This window comes from Heloderma suspectum, chromosome 1 (assembly GCF_057233095.1).
Source record: "Heloderma suspectum isolate Gila_16-S chromosome 1, 16-S_ref, whole genome shotgun sequence".
In the NCBI taxonomy this organism is placed as follows: Eukaryota; Metazoa; Chordata; class Lepidosauria; order Squamata; family Helodermatidae; genus Heloderma; species Heloderma suspectum.
This window is the reverse complement of record NC_139458.1, coordinates 172,630,189-172,645,152: the sequence shown is the minus strand read 5'-3', so window position 1 is coordinate 172,645,152 and position 14,964 is coordinate 172,630,189.

Here is a 14,964-nt window from a genome sequence, read left to right as displayed (position 1 = left end):
TTCTGCTCACTCTTCAGCTCATTCTACTCCCTTTATACCATTTACTTCACTGGCTTCCTTTTTTCTTCTCACTTTCACCTCAATATTCTGGTTAATTTACAAATGTCTCCATAGCCCTGCTTCTCAATAGTAATCTTCTCTATGTATTAACTTAATTTATTTAAAATATGTTTAGGGTACAAAACCCTCTTAAGGCAGCTCACAAGACAAAAATAATACAGCTATCAACATCAGCATTAAAAGCCACTGACAATAGTAAAACAGATATCCCACCATAAAAATACTGAACAAAAACACCCATCGCAGCCAAAACCATCAGCAATCCTTTAAAATGCTATAATTCAGGAGAAGGCCAAGGAAAACAAATGACTTAAGGCCTGAAGGCCTGTAGCAATGGGCCTTGAAAGACCTGAGTTGGTAGTACATTCCAGAGATAAGGAGCTACAGCAGAAAAGGCCCTCTCCTTCGTTCTGGCAACCTGACCATTGTCAGAGGAGAGCAAGTGAGAAGGGCCTTCACTGCTGATCTTAAAATGCAGGCAGACTGGTATGGGTAACGGCATCCTTTCAAGTTAAACACTTAAGACCAGACCTTTGTGCTGGGCTTGGAAACGCAACCAGCGCAGCTGCCACATGCCTAGCCCAAACCAGCACTCCGGTGGCTGCATTCTGCACCAGCTAGAGTTTCTAAGCCATCTTTAAAGGCAGTTCCACATACAGTGCATCAGAATAGTCCAGCCTGGTCATCAAGAGCACATAGATAACTGAAGCAAGGGCGGAATTCTCTAAATAGGGCTGCAGACGGCATGCCAGCCTAAGCTGGTAAAAAGCACAGCATCCAGCTGTTTCAGGCTGATAATGTTAAATCATCCTCATCGTCGTCATCACAATCATAATCGTAATAATTTTTTAAAACATGCCTTGTGGAGGCGAGATTGGCCAAGTCTTCTGAATGTATATTGCGGGACTTGAGACATCCAACAACCCTTCAAATCTCACTGAATACATAAAGTTAACACATGGTGGAGACACAGAGACCGCACCTTCTCTTGTAATAGTCGGCCCTGAAAACAGAACCCTCATTATCTACTGTTAACGATATTGCTGTTGTTGTTGTTCAGTCGTTCAGTCGTGTCCGACTCTTCGTGACCCCATGGACCATAGCACGCCAGGCCTTCCTGTCTTCCGCTCTCTCCCGGAGCGTGCTCAAGTTCATATTCATTGCATCGGTGATGCTATCTAGCCATCTCATCCTCTGCCGTCCCCTTCTCCTTTTGCCTTCAGTCTTTCCCAGCATCAGGGTCTTTTCCAGAGAGTTTTCTCTTCACATTAGGTGGCCAAAATATTTGAGCTTCAGCTTCAGTATCTGTCCTTCCAATGAGCAGTCAGGGTTAATTTCCTTTAGGATGGACTGATTTGACCTCCTTGCAGTCCAGGGGACTCGTAAGAGTCTTCTCCAGCACCACAGTTCGAAAGCATCAATTCTTCGGCGCTCAGCCTTCCTTATAGTCCAGCTCTCACAGCCATACATTACTACTGGGAAAACCATAGCTTTGATTAGACGGACCTTTGTCGGTAAGGTGATGTCTCTGCTTCTTACTATGCTGTCTAGGTTTGCCATAGCTTTCCTCCCAAAGAGCAAGCGTCTTTTAATTTCATGGCTACAGTCACCGTCTGCGGTGATCTTGGAGCCCAAGAAAGTAAAATCTGTCACTGCTTCCATTTCTTCCCCTTCTATATGCCAGGAAGTGATGGGGCCAGATGCCATGATCTTCGTTTTAGCCTTGTGATACGTTCCATGGGGTTTTCTTGGCAAGAATACTGGAGTGGGTTGCCATTTCCTTCTCCAGTGGACCACATTTTGTCAGAACTCTCCGCCATGACCTGTCCGTCTTGGGTGGCCCTGCACGGCATAGCTTATGGCTTCACTGAGTTACGCAAGCCCCTTCGCCACAACAAGGCAGTGATCCATGAAGGGGTTAATGATATACAGTATAGTATATATAGTGGATGACTTTGATATGTTGTCATAGAACTGTGCAGCCATAACGAAACGGAGGATCATCCAGCCCTTCATCCTAGACAAAATGCTCTATGCTCATATATCCTAACAACCTTCCCCAAACCTGGTGCTCTCCAGAGGTGTTGGACTTCAGTTCCCACCAGCCCCAACCACCATGGCCAATAGTCAGGGATGATGGGAGTTACAGTCCAGAACACCTGGAAGGCACCATGATGGGGAAGACTGGGTTAGTCCATATCATTGTGATATGATGTTTTCTGCTTTAAGCAGAGAACAAGGCCGTGCAGAAGTACACCAGGTCAGTGGTATCTTCAGTGCAAAGAATACACTTAGTTAAAAACAAAACCAAACAGTTCCAGCAAGTGAGCTGTATTGCGGGAAAGTGACCCAAACACCCTGCAGTTTTACCATGCAGCGGGGGAACACCCTGCACCTTATTTACCTCATGCAGCCTACACACAGGCTATCCCCGACACTCTGGCATGTAATCCTGGCTAACTTGAAATTCTCTCAGCCTTACTGAGCTCGCGGCAAGCAGCGACACATCTTCCCCAGCGCTCGACGGGCCTGCTCCACCCTGGCCTTTTGCTCTGAAACAGAGCAGCTGAAGTCACCCAGCAAACTCGCCAAGCAGCAACACAATTGTTCATCTGTCAGACCTGATTAAGACGAGGACATGCTGTCTCTGCTATCACCAGCCCAAGAGACAATAGAAGGCTGGGGATAATAAACTGTAGCAGAGCCTTGCCCATGTGCTGCAGTAGCAACTGCAGTAGTGAAACTTTTAATCCTCTTGAATGTTAGGCAGGACTTACAGAATGTCTCACGGCTTTCTGTCTTACCCATATCCAGCACTAGCCCTTTGTCTGTTATACCCAAGATAGCCCTTTGCTGATACGAGAGTCCACAACTAGCCAGATGGCGAACCACTTGCAGACCATTCCGGTTATTGGCAGGTCTCCTTGGCTACACTATATTCAACCTGAGTAAGTATTAACTCAGAACTAGAGTGTTGCCCCATCCCAAAGGTACTTCAGTTGCATTCTATAGAAGCACTCAAGCAGGATTCTCTGAATCTTTCTCTTATCTCTATAAGAATATATTCAGTGCAACACCACTCCCACCAATGTCTAAAAACCCCATAACTTTAGGCTTTCAAGCAATAATTAATGCATTCAATCCAATAATTAATCACATACTTAAGATGTGCATTTTAATATGATCTACCTCCTGTGAAAGAACATGTATTGCTAATGGCACTGATGTAAATAAATGGTGCGGGGAGATCGGAGTCAGGGAGTGTATTTCATGTGATTTTCTTTACGGGGGGGAAATTATTTCTCTCTGATATTTGATTTGACAGAAACAGCTTATTGAGCATTCTTAAAACAAAAGAAGTTTAATGGAAACAATGAAACTGCCTAAAAACACTAAATCCATCACTCCATAGACTTATTCTATGCATTCTATATTAGCAATCTGATCAGATTTATTCTTTACATGTCTTAGGCTGTTTAATAAACATTTCGAAGGAGTGTCATTGCTAGGTTATCAAAGCAGCAGAGCCCAAAAGACAGAATCCCATCCAGAAGTAGCAACATTTTATTTTATTCTTATTGTCTGTAAACATGCACTTCAAACCCCATTGAGGGAGTAGAGAGTAGAAACACAAAGGATGAGGGGGAGGGTTAAGCACCCTCTTCTCATCCCATACTATTTCTCCACTCAAATTCCCCCCTTAAAAAGTGTCAGGGCTCAGATACATCTATTGGTGTTTAGTATGTAGTTAACTCTGGACACTTCTATTCATTTAGGAAAAAAAGAAACCAAGGCTTTATATGACTTAATGCAATACTGATGTATTGATGCTGAAAACATACATAATATAAATTACTGTTCCCACACAACACTAAACCATGGTTTAGCATTGCAAGGATCATCATTTTATTTCTGTGCCACTTTCCAATAAAATGTGCGCAAAGCAGCTCACTAATGAATAGCAGTAAATATAACAGTATTTTAAAAAAAATACAATAGGAACCATTACAAACAAATACGCAATAAAAGTATCAATTCATACAATATTGAATAGAACAGTACAAATAAACTAACCTAATCCAACAGCTTAGCTGTTGAAGAGAAAAGAGAATATAGTGTAACACAGAAATATAAAAAAATACTCCTTACAAGGAAAAATAAATCTCCATTCCACAAAAGCCATGTGGGTTTCTCCATAATTCTCCTACAAACACAGGTTGGCAGTCACATGTCTCGCTTTCCTCCCAGCTCTCACCTGGCTCTCCTCTCCTTCCCCATCTCTCCCCTGAAGAGGTAAAGGTTGTCAGTCTTTCTTCAAGCCTCACATACGCTCATGTAGGGAAGTGTGCCCCCAATGTCTGGTCTGGGAGGGGGGCTGTCGTGGGGAAATCCGGCCCTCTTGGGGCTCAGCGGATTTCCCCAGAGCATCCCCTGGATTTCGCATGGGCTTTCTTCTCTGAAAACAGAGCAAGATACACCAACTGCAACAGCAATTAGTGCATCTTGGGCAAATTACATTTGTAATCAGCATATTTTACGCCACTTGCGGCCATGAAGCACTTAGTTATACGCAAATTGCAGCTGTAATGTATGCATAACTAAGCACTTTATGGCTGCAAATGGCACAAAATGCACTAGTTATGGCCATAATTTGCCCAAGATACATTAACTGCAGCTGCAATTGGCATATCTTGCTCTGTTTAAAGAGAGGAAAAAACATGAAAAACCCAGAGGATATGCCGGCACAGAGAGCCAGTCCACTGCGGACTTCGCAGGTTGGATTCTCAGGACTCTGACCTCATTCGGGTCTGTGCCAGATTTCTCCAGCATCCCTACACTCAACGTTTTGACATTACTCAGTCTCTCTACACCAAGCGCTCCTTCCAGCACTGGTCTTCAGGCAGCAGGCTTTATCAGGCTCCAAGGTGGTGAGGTGAGGCAGATGGAAATGTGCAACAGCTTGACATTAGTGTTTCTCCACCAAGCACTCTTTTCTCAGGCTCGTGCACTCCCTCTCCCCTCCTCTTCCAGCATAGCTACAAGAAGATCAGAAGTTTCCATTTTTTATTAAACACATTTTAACATTAACCACAATTTAGGGTTCAAATGTAATCTTAACAATGGTTAAAATAAACTAGCTTCATAAACCATGGTCTGAAAATGGCTTATTTTAGTAACCTATAGTTAAGACTAACCAGTTTGCCCAGGTTCAGATGTCACAAGAAGCTGTAGTCAGTTTAAAATGGAAGCAAAAGCTTCCAGATTCCACCTTACAGTCATGCCAGAGGAGGAGAAAGAGCGTGCAACCCCGAGGTTTGCATAGGCATGCCCTCAGGTGTGAACACATCCAGTGTAACCTAAACTGAAAGTAACTGAATTTCAACCTTTAAATTATTTTGAAAAGATAAAGTATACCTTTCTTGAGAAGCTTAACTAAGTAGGGGGATACCTTCAAAACAGAAGACAGGGAAACAGAGGGCTGATCCACACCGCTATTTTCTGATGTGCAAGAGACAGCAGTCATGTGACAAAGTAGTTCCGTGAAAGGATCTTCAAAGTCACAAATTACTACAACCTAAAATGCTGGGAAACAAGCTGTTTGAATGATTTGCCCAAGCTCACAGGACGCTGGGCCTATATATCTTTAACTGTATAAAGTTCAGCTATACATTTCGTTTTGCTGCCCAGCCTTCTTCACCCATCCTCTCACAAGGCACTGAGCTTAAGTAACTAATACTCACCTTATGACCAAGAAAAAGTCTGGTACATATAAATGGCTTCCGAGCTTATGCAAGACCCATTTTCCATCTCCACCCAGCTTTTATTTCTCCCAGTACCCTATTACAAACAGGGGCTTCATTTGAAGGACAAATTTATCTGCAACACCAGCATACCAATCCATTAAAATGGATCTGTTTCCACCAATATAGTAATCACACCACCATACACTTTAAAAATATATTTTGGGATGGGGTGGCAAAGACTACTGAAGCCACCTGACAAACTACACCATGTAATTTGCCATGTGGAACAGCGTCCATGAAGGTCAAATTTCAAGACCCACCATATGGCTATCCTGTTTGTCTGTGTGAATCAGGCCTGAATAGGGATAAATGTAGAAGCAAAACTCACGTTCATCAGAGTTCTCCAAATTCCACTTCGAAGCTTGTTCTGTCTTGTGTAAATATCAGATTGTGATGTTTGATTTTCTTTTTACATGAAAATCCATGCACATTTTCATGCATACTTTTCCAAATGTATGCATTCATTGTACGCATTCTTCTCCCATTGATTAAATTGTGTTTGGGCAAATTTTTAAAGAGTACACATTTTTTCATGCACATCTTTCAAATGTACACACGTTGCTGAATGCATTGGGGGGGGGGATCCACAAGTCACATTGCAAGCTCAGAAATGTATAGACTTGGACCACAGATTGCGTTTGAGTCAGTGTTCAGTCTGGAAAGTGCAAACTGGGGAAATCCTGATCAAAAACGAACTGAAATGAATTTCTCATACATCCCTAGGCCTGAGCCAGCTTTGCCCTAGAACACATTGTGATGCATTGACAGGACATGAAAAAGTTACTGAGCATATTGCAAAATACTTACCCTTTGCTGCTGACTTATGATCCCCAATCACCCTTCATGCACTGGACATTAGCAATAAAGAATTTCAAGACAGGTTGTGAAATCTTGAAGTAAGCTTGAACCCCTATTCCACTCCTGTTAGAAATTTGGCAATAGGCAACACCATTTTGAACATAAAGCTCCTTGATTTAGAGTGCAGCATCCACAGAAAGCTGTAATACAAATGTAACATATGCCGAATGAATGCTGGCTATGACCATTCTGTTTGCTGCATAATTTCTCATAACCTCACCTTTTATTGTACTCTGTTGTATAATCACCGTAACTAGAGAAAATATAGAGAGACAAAACCTTCATAACAATGGTCACATGGTACAGTTTCACAGTACTGAGAGTCTTCCTGTTACTGTTATATTTGGAAGCATTTCGTTTTGTTTCCACCAAAGTAAGGACAAGCACAGACAAATTAGGAACGCATTGAATGAAATTTGATAAGGATAAAAGGCAAGGCCCTGTATCTGCATGAATACCACTAAAATCAGAGTTATTACCTGAGAAATGTCCATCTGTCAAGTAGTGGTGCGGAAAAGGAAGTGAGAGGTCATAGCAGATGGAAAGCTTAACATGAGAGCTTTTCCAGATGTTTAAAATATAGCATAAAACATAAACATTCAGAGTGATATTCCCAAACTTTCCCTAATTTTGCATCACCATTAAATCTGCCCCAGAACCCACCTTTAAACTACAACAAGGGACCCACTTTTAACCATATATGTAAATCTTCCTGCTTCTCTCTCTAGGGTGGCCAGATGTAAGGGTTCCTGTACCTCAATAGTTGTACAGCAGATGGAACTTTTATAGATGCAGCTTTTCATGCAGGGATGAGATAAGGGGTGTGACTCTGCTGAAATTCCCTTTTCTACCTAGCTACTAAAAACACAGGAAGCCCATCTCCTTCTGTCCTTGGAAACACTTTAAAAAAAGTGGTGATGCCACAGCCCTGACTTAACTTAGGTTCCGGTGCAGCCCATCTGTGGCTTACACGTTACCAACTGAAAACCAATGTGTTAATTAATATCCCACTAGTGATGCTAGATCCCACAATCCTTCTGAAGTTTCTTTCTTTTTGTTCATTCTCTATTGGTCTTATTCCCCCCACCACAACCTCTCCCCCCCCCCGCCCCCCAGGGCTGTCTGTTTTGACATTTCTAACAACAGCCAAAATTTGTTCTGCGTTTCAAGTCTTTCTCCCATCTACAAATCTCTCTCTCCCAACACCTCCATTCATTTTTTACTTTCCAATTTTGCTTCTCTTTCAAGCCTTGGGAAAGGTCAGATATATTCTAGCCGTTTTGACGTCCATGCAGGCTTCATTATATCACATTGTCATCAGTAAAAGCCAGGAGCAGACACGGTGAAGGAGTTCACCATACCACCTCAATTACAGCAAGCAAGTATGGTCAAACAGTCAAACACAATTAGTGTACTAATTACTCTCTGAAAAGTGGACCGTCTAGTCTTGCTGCTAATTACAAGCTGCAAGTGGAGTTCACAGAGCTAGAAAACTTAGCAAATTTTTAAGTACCACACATATATGCTTTCTCTCACACACACGTGGCCTTCTTCATAATCTAACCAAGTTTGTGTTGATATATCCTGCTTTTTCCACCAATAGTGATTCAAAGCTGCTTAAAAAACATTTAGCACATCATAAAATAAGATTAATTACCATTAAACAAAAAGTCAGAAGCAACTGAAAACAGCAGTAGCAATAGTAATAACTAGTTAAACTTTGAGCTTTTGTTTCTTTTCTCTTTTAAGGCCCTAGAAAATAAGATGCCCTTCACCTGGTATCTAAAAAACAGCACCAAGCAGACATTTCTAGAAATGGAATTTCCAAAGATGTGGCACCACTACAGGAAAAGTCTTACCCCCATTTAATTTTATAACCAGATGTGTATTTCTGTTTATTTGACTGCAACTTATGAGTTATTTATACTCTTCAAAAGATTTTCCCCAGTTAGATTTTGCAATGATGTCGGTACTGGCCTCTTCAGTTCTAACCATCAACATCTTTTTGTAATCCAAATATATGAATGAAAAGTAAATTTTAAGTTTTATCTATTACTTGCAAGACTTACTTTAAATAAACACAAGCCTTCCCAAGCCACTAAGGACGCAATCCTACACATGTTTAGACAGAGAAAAGGCCTACAGCTCCCAGCATTCTCCAGCCAGTTGGCTGGAGAATGTTGGGAGCTGTAGGCCTTTTCTCTGTCTAAACATGTGTAGGACTGCATGCTAACTCTTATATTGCCTTCTGGAAACTTAATCCCTGTGCCCCAGCAAGGCCCAGAGCTCCAATCCAAAGCCTGTCATTCAATCTCTCTCTCTGCGACTGCGTACACAGAAACAAACACACACACAGAGAGGAAAATAGCTCTCAATCGGCTTTTTCTCCTAAAATTTAGCCAGAGATGGTGGAGGTGGGGAGAAGATGCATCTGGGGGCTGCTTAGCAGGTAGATGCATACAACCCTATCAGACCCATCAAGTACATGTCATGCACTTCAATCCAGCAACAGTACTCTGTGTACAATAATAGTTTTATTTATTCAGATCTATTGCGATGGCAGTGTTACAGAGGAGATTCAGACAGGCTGGATCTCTGACACGTGTATTGTGCTCTATATATTCAAAACCCAGATGTTTTGGCCTAGAACTCCCATCAGGCCTAGCCAGCATAGCCAATGGTGAAGGTGATGGGAGTTGAAGGCCAAAACCTTTGGAGAGCTACAAGTTGCCCACCTTGGATTAGATTAAAGGAAGCTGCTCCCTGCCACTACGGAAATATGCAAATGCCTGCGTGATTGCCATCACACCACCCAGCCAACTAACCCACCAAGGTACCTTTGAATTAGGCAATCCAGAGCCTTGGTAAGAAATATGATTCAGTCGTGAAGCATTCCCACCTCCTAGTCAGGCCAACAGGTTCAGAAACCACCTGGATTATCTTGATACTTTTCCTTGTGAATAGTGTACTGCTATGGCCATGTATAGCCAGCTAGTCTGAAGCCAATTAAGTAGCATGGAACCTCTCTGAGTTTTCTTTTCATTCCCCAGAATCAAACTATGGTTGTCTTTGTTTTGACTCATCATGGGTCCAGCCTCTGAGTCACTAAGTGCTTGGTACATTTTGATTTGATTTCCATATCTGTTCTGGAGTTCAGGCAGCAGTTGTGCGTTCTTTCTGGTTGGGCATTATTCAGGAAAAAAGCAGGTGGGAGAAGGTTTAACACACACACCTTTCCTGGAGTGCCAGGGTCCTAATCCAAATTGGGGTTGTGTACACTTATATGAAGGTAAAGAGAACTATCACGCATAGTTCAGCTATGCGTGATTATCCGAATGTTTAGTTTGGCACTATGTCAGACTGACTCAGGAAGGGTCGCAGCTGGCACACCAAGCTTAATTGTGCAAATGCACTCCTTGCCATTGCTGCCACCTGAAGATCCAGGGGTAGGGTAGAATCAAAGAGCACTTCCAAGAAAAGGTCCTGATCCTTCAAGGAAAGTGCAACTCATTCCAGAACAGTTGAATCCCATTCCCCGAGTCAGGCTTTCTACTGCCCAACAACACCTCTGTCTTGTCTGGGTTTAAACAGCTTGTTCATTATCAAATCCAGGCAACGTTCAAAGGTTTTGACTGCTTCCTTGGTGTTAAATGACAAGGAGCAACGGCACTGGGTGTCAGCAGGATATTGGTAGCGCCTTACTCGAAAGCACCAAATGTCTTCTCCCAGCAGTAAAGTAACATGGTGGACAAACAGTACCCTGTGAAACACTATAGGCCAACAGCTGTGGAGTCAAACAGTAAACCCCCAACACCACCATCTGACCCAACAGAAAGAACTGAAACCACTGCAAAACAGCACTGGAAGACCCCACTCTGCCAGGCGGCCTAGGAAGATACCATGGTTGAAGGTGCCAGAAACTACTGAGAGGCCCAGGAAAACAAATAGGGTTGCCCTCCCTCCATCCTCTTCGTCATGACTGTTCTCATAGGAAAACTCCTCACTCTACTCTGGCACCTACCTCAAGTTTCCAGGACCAGGGGCCCCTGCTTTTCTGCCTCGTTTGCCTCAAATCAAACATTTGCCTTGTATCCCCAGACAGAGAAGCTTTATCCCCTAATAAAGCACCCATCAAATCCAGAACTGGGTTTTACCCATAACACAACACAACCTGCCAGCACCATCCAGCCATTCCAGTGACTCGCAGGGACTGTGACCTATATGAGTTGTTGGTTCTGAGTCCAAGAGTGCGATTTAAGTCCTGCAGGGAACATAAAACACTGGCTATCGGCTATCAAAAGGTCCCAAGCCAGACAAACAATTCATGAATATTACTGAGAATTCTAGGGAGAAGCCTCATTTTTAAGGCTCTCTGTCCAAATTCTATTTTAACCAAATTGTGGTGCCTCTGGGGTCCCTAATAACAACAGCTAGGACTCCGTGTATCTCCCCATTCTTCCTGCAAGTACCAGGAGATCAGCGATCAACTATCTTTGGATCTATCGGCCATTAACAGTGCCTAAGCAGCTCAAGGCTTTCATCCCATTTTTGAATTCATGACAAAAAGCTGAGAAACCCAAGCATGGTCTATGCCTATACCATTTTCTAACTTTTTGTAACTAAACAGGAACTAAAGTCCTTTGGATTCCCTTCCTTCAGAAGTCAGGTAATTATAACCACTCCTGCTCCATTTTTTCTTCTTTTCTCCTAAAACTATCTGTTTCCATCCCCATGGTCCACCATTGCTCCCAGCAGCCGAGCTCCCTCGGTTGCATAACCTCCCTATCCCCTGCCTTGCCATTTCCCTAGTGCCACTGTCCACTTCTGATTTGGCAAATGCTAATTTCCCTGATCTTCATCTTTAACTATCCCTCTATTAGGCCTTCTGGAAGTATTCCACATGCTAGGGGGTTGGTATACCAACCAAGCCTTTTTCTCTTCTGTAACGCGTGTGCATGAGTATATTAAGAATAAAATCTATAAAAACAAAAAGAATTCTATTTGGATTTTAATGAGTGTTTGAGCCAATTTCCCCTATTTTAGAAGTAGCTATTCCCCATTTTGTTAAGAGCATAGTGCATAAATCTGCTGTGTACACACCACACCTCTGGTTAAGGGCTGCCTGAGACCCACTCCCATAGTTACATGTATAGTTCCCATGTGTACACAGAAGTCCATCTGTGCATGTGAATGAGGACATGCAGCAATAGCAGGGTGGGTACTGAGTGGGGCAACCACACACACACACACACACACACACAGAGAGAGAGGGAGAGAGAGAGAGAGAGACTCAGCAACCTGCTTGTGCACTTCTTGGCCTTGTTGGGCGGGATCCTACCTCAATACCCAACTGTCCACAATATGAAGTGGGTTCTGACTGACGGAAGGTCCTTCACATTGCTGATCTAGTATAATGCAAGGGACTGGGAAGGATATCCAAACCAGCCCAGGACAGTGTACAACAGCTCTGAAAGTGAAAGGGAGGGGCAATGTGTGAAAAGGAAGGCGCAGGAGCTATCATACCGAGTCCGACCATTGGCTCATCTAGCCCAGTATTGTCCACACTGAACTGCCAATGGTTCTCCACCGTTTCAGGCAGGGGTCTTTCAAATTCTACCTGGAAATACCAAGGATTGAACCTGGGACCTTCTGCCTGCAAAGCATCTACTCTACCACTGAGCGACGGCTCCTCTCAATCACGGTCAAGGGATCAGGCAGAGTTATGTCTGTACTCGCCCTGTAAATCATAAGTATACAGAGAGAAGGTGTTGCTTTGAAAAAGAGGTCCCCACCTGAACATCATCCCCATATCAAACGCTTACTAGGTCAGAAAGAAAATTCCAACAATATTGGGTTGGGCCACTTTTCCGAATACAGTCTCCTCACAAATTAAATAAAGTGATCTTATTCAGATCAAGTATTGAAATATTTTAAATTATGCTGCTGTTGCCCCTTCTCCTGGTAAAAGCTCTGTAAGTAGCATGGAGAGATTCAACAAATGAAGTTTCTTCCTGACATGGAGATCCTGTTTTGGAGAAAGCTTTACTTATTGAATTTTTGACTGTCAGCCATTAAAAGTGATGGGGAGCGACTTCCCCAATGCTTTTCCAAGACAGCAATCTTATCATCCAGGGAGAGCATCTCAAGGACCATAGAATTCTGCAGAATCCCCCCTCTGATACTGTAGATACTGCTATGACCTCAGAAGGGGGACTCTGCTATCCAATCCCTCCCCCCACCCCCTCACAGCAGCTGCAGAACGAACAGCACTGGCTGCCTCCTGAGATTGCAAAAACTGCCTTGGAGAGGTCTATAAGGGGCATTCCGGTGGGTGGGGAGGGGAGCAGAGAGGAGATGCAGGATACGAGGAATCCTATGTTCTCTCCAACTCCAGTCTTGCCTCTGCCAGCCTGCCCTCTCTAGACGGGCTCAGAGTCCCATCTAGAGAAAAAAGCCAAACACAGAGGAGGGAGAGGCGAAGATTGCCTCCATCACTCCTCCTGCCCTGCCAACAGCAGCTCGGCAGGACACCGGATACATGGAAGCCTCCAAGTTCAAAGGCTTCCGTCTCGCAAGGGTGCAACCCACAGGACCGTGTCCTAAATGTATTACGTCCTAGTAATTAAAACCACCACCTTTGGAGCTCATAACAAGCACAATTCTGCATTAATATCTCCATTTAGTAGCTTTAATGTGTGCGTGAAGTCTTAGAAATCATGCAAGCACCAGTTCAGTTGACACACATATTTGGATTGTTTAAGCAAAACACATTTACAAGACAATATTGTGTCTGAGTATTCCCCCTGCCTCCACCTGAACGTAGCCTTCTTACTGAACTCTGTTCCTATCACATTAATAATTTGGAAGCTTCATTTCCAGAAAGCAAGAATCAAATGAATATTTTATATTTGTTAACAGAATGTTGGAGCAAAGGGGGGAAGTCCATATGCACTGATTCTGATGAAGCATCCTCACAGAGCTAGCAAGCAACAGCAACAGCAACGTCAACTGAACTGATCTTTCCAGTGCTGTTCTGGAAGTATGGGAGAATGCGTTTAAGCTGACATTCCTTCAAGCTAGCTTAAGGCACTGAAATATTGAACGTGATAGCACTGATTTCAGCATAAGAATAACTTGAATGCATGTTAGTTACTGAAGCGATCCCTTCCCTGCAACGCAACACAGGTAAGCAATTTGGTCTGTACTGAAGGGCCAATTGGAAAAATATAAAATGAGCTGAAGGATCACAATTAACACAGTCCAGAACCCTGGGCTGAGAGAAAAGTAGCAGCCAGAGGGAGAGGGGGCTTAAATATTCCTCCCTACTACTAATTCTCTACTTCAAACTGCACCTCTCTCTTGACACTGTGCAGCTGTTTTGGCAGAGATGTGGATCAGTTTTGTGTTACTCCACCGGAACTTCCAGCCCCAGCCTCATTAAACGACCATTGCATGAGACACCCCATGATCTGTCTTCTGGGTGCTCAGCCACCAAAATGCAATATTTATATTCATACTGTGCATTCTGTGCTATTGGACACACTTCGTTGCTAAAGTGTGAAGAGTTGAAAGCAATTATTATTCTTTAAGATGTCAGAAATCAGACTCTAGATTGCAGTATATACACACAACTAACAAAAATGGATAAAGGTCACATCCAAGCTACCGCTATTCTTATACTACAGTGTTGTCATATGGCTTGGCCTAGGCTTCCTTAGCCTTCAGGATGAAACTGGTACACATATATCAACACAGCAGTCCATCACGGAAAGATCGGGAGAGAAAAGGAAAACCAGATTGCCATTTGTCCTGACAGATTAAGGCCTATAATTTGTTAACTTCTGCTGAGGTAATTTTTGCTAGTCTACCACATAAAGAAGGTATCCAGCTTAGCTATAGGCCCAAATGTCAACAGTGATGTATTACTGGTATATGCTCTAAGACAAATTCATTGATGCAAAGGAGATTCAACAGAAGTAACATTTTTAAAAGTTTTGAATCATTCCTCTGTTGTGATACTCCTGCAATGTGCATCTGCCAATCATTGCACCAAGAACCACATAAGAACATAGGAAGAGCCATGCTGGTTCAGACTAAGGGTCCATCTAGTCCAGCATTCTGTTCACACAGTAGCCAACCAGCTGTTGACCTGGAACCCACAAGTAGCACATGAGTGCAACAGCACCCTGCCGCCCATGTTCCCCAGCAACTGGTGTACACAGGCATATGCCTCTAATAATAG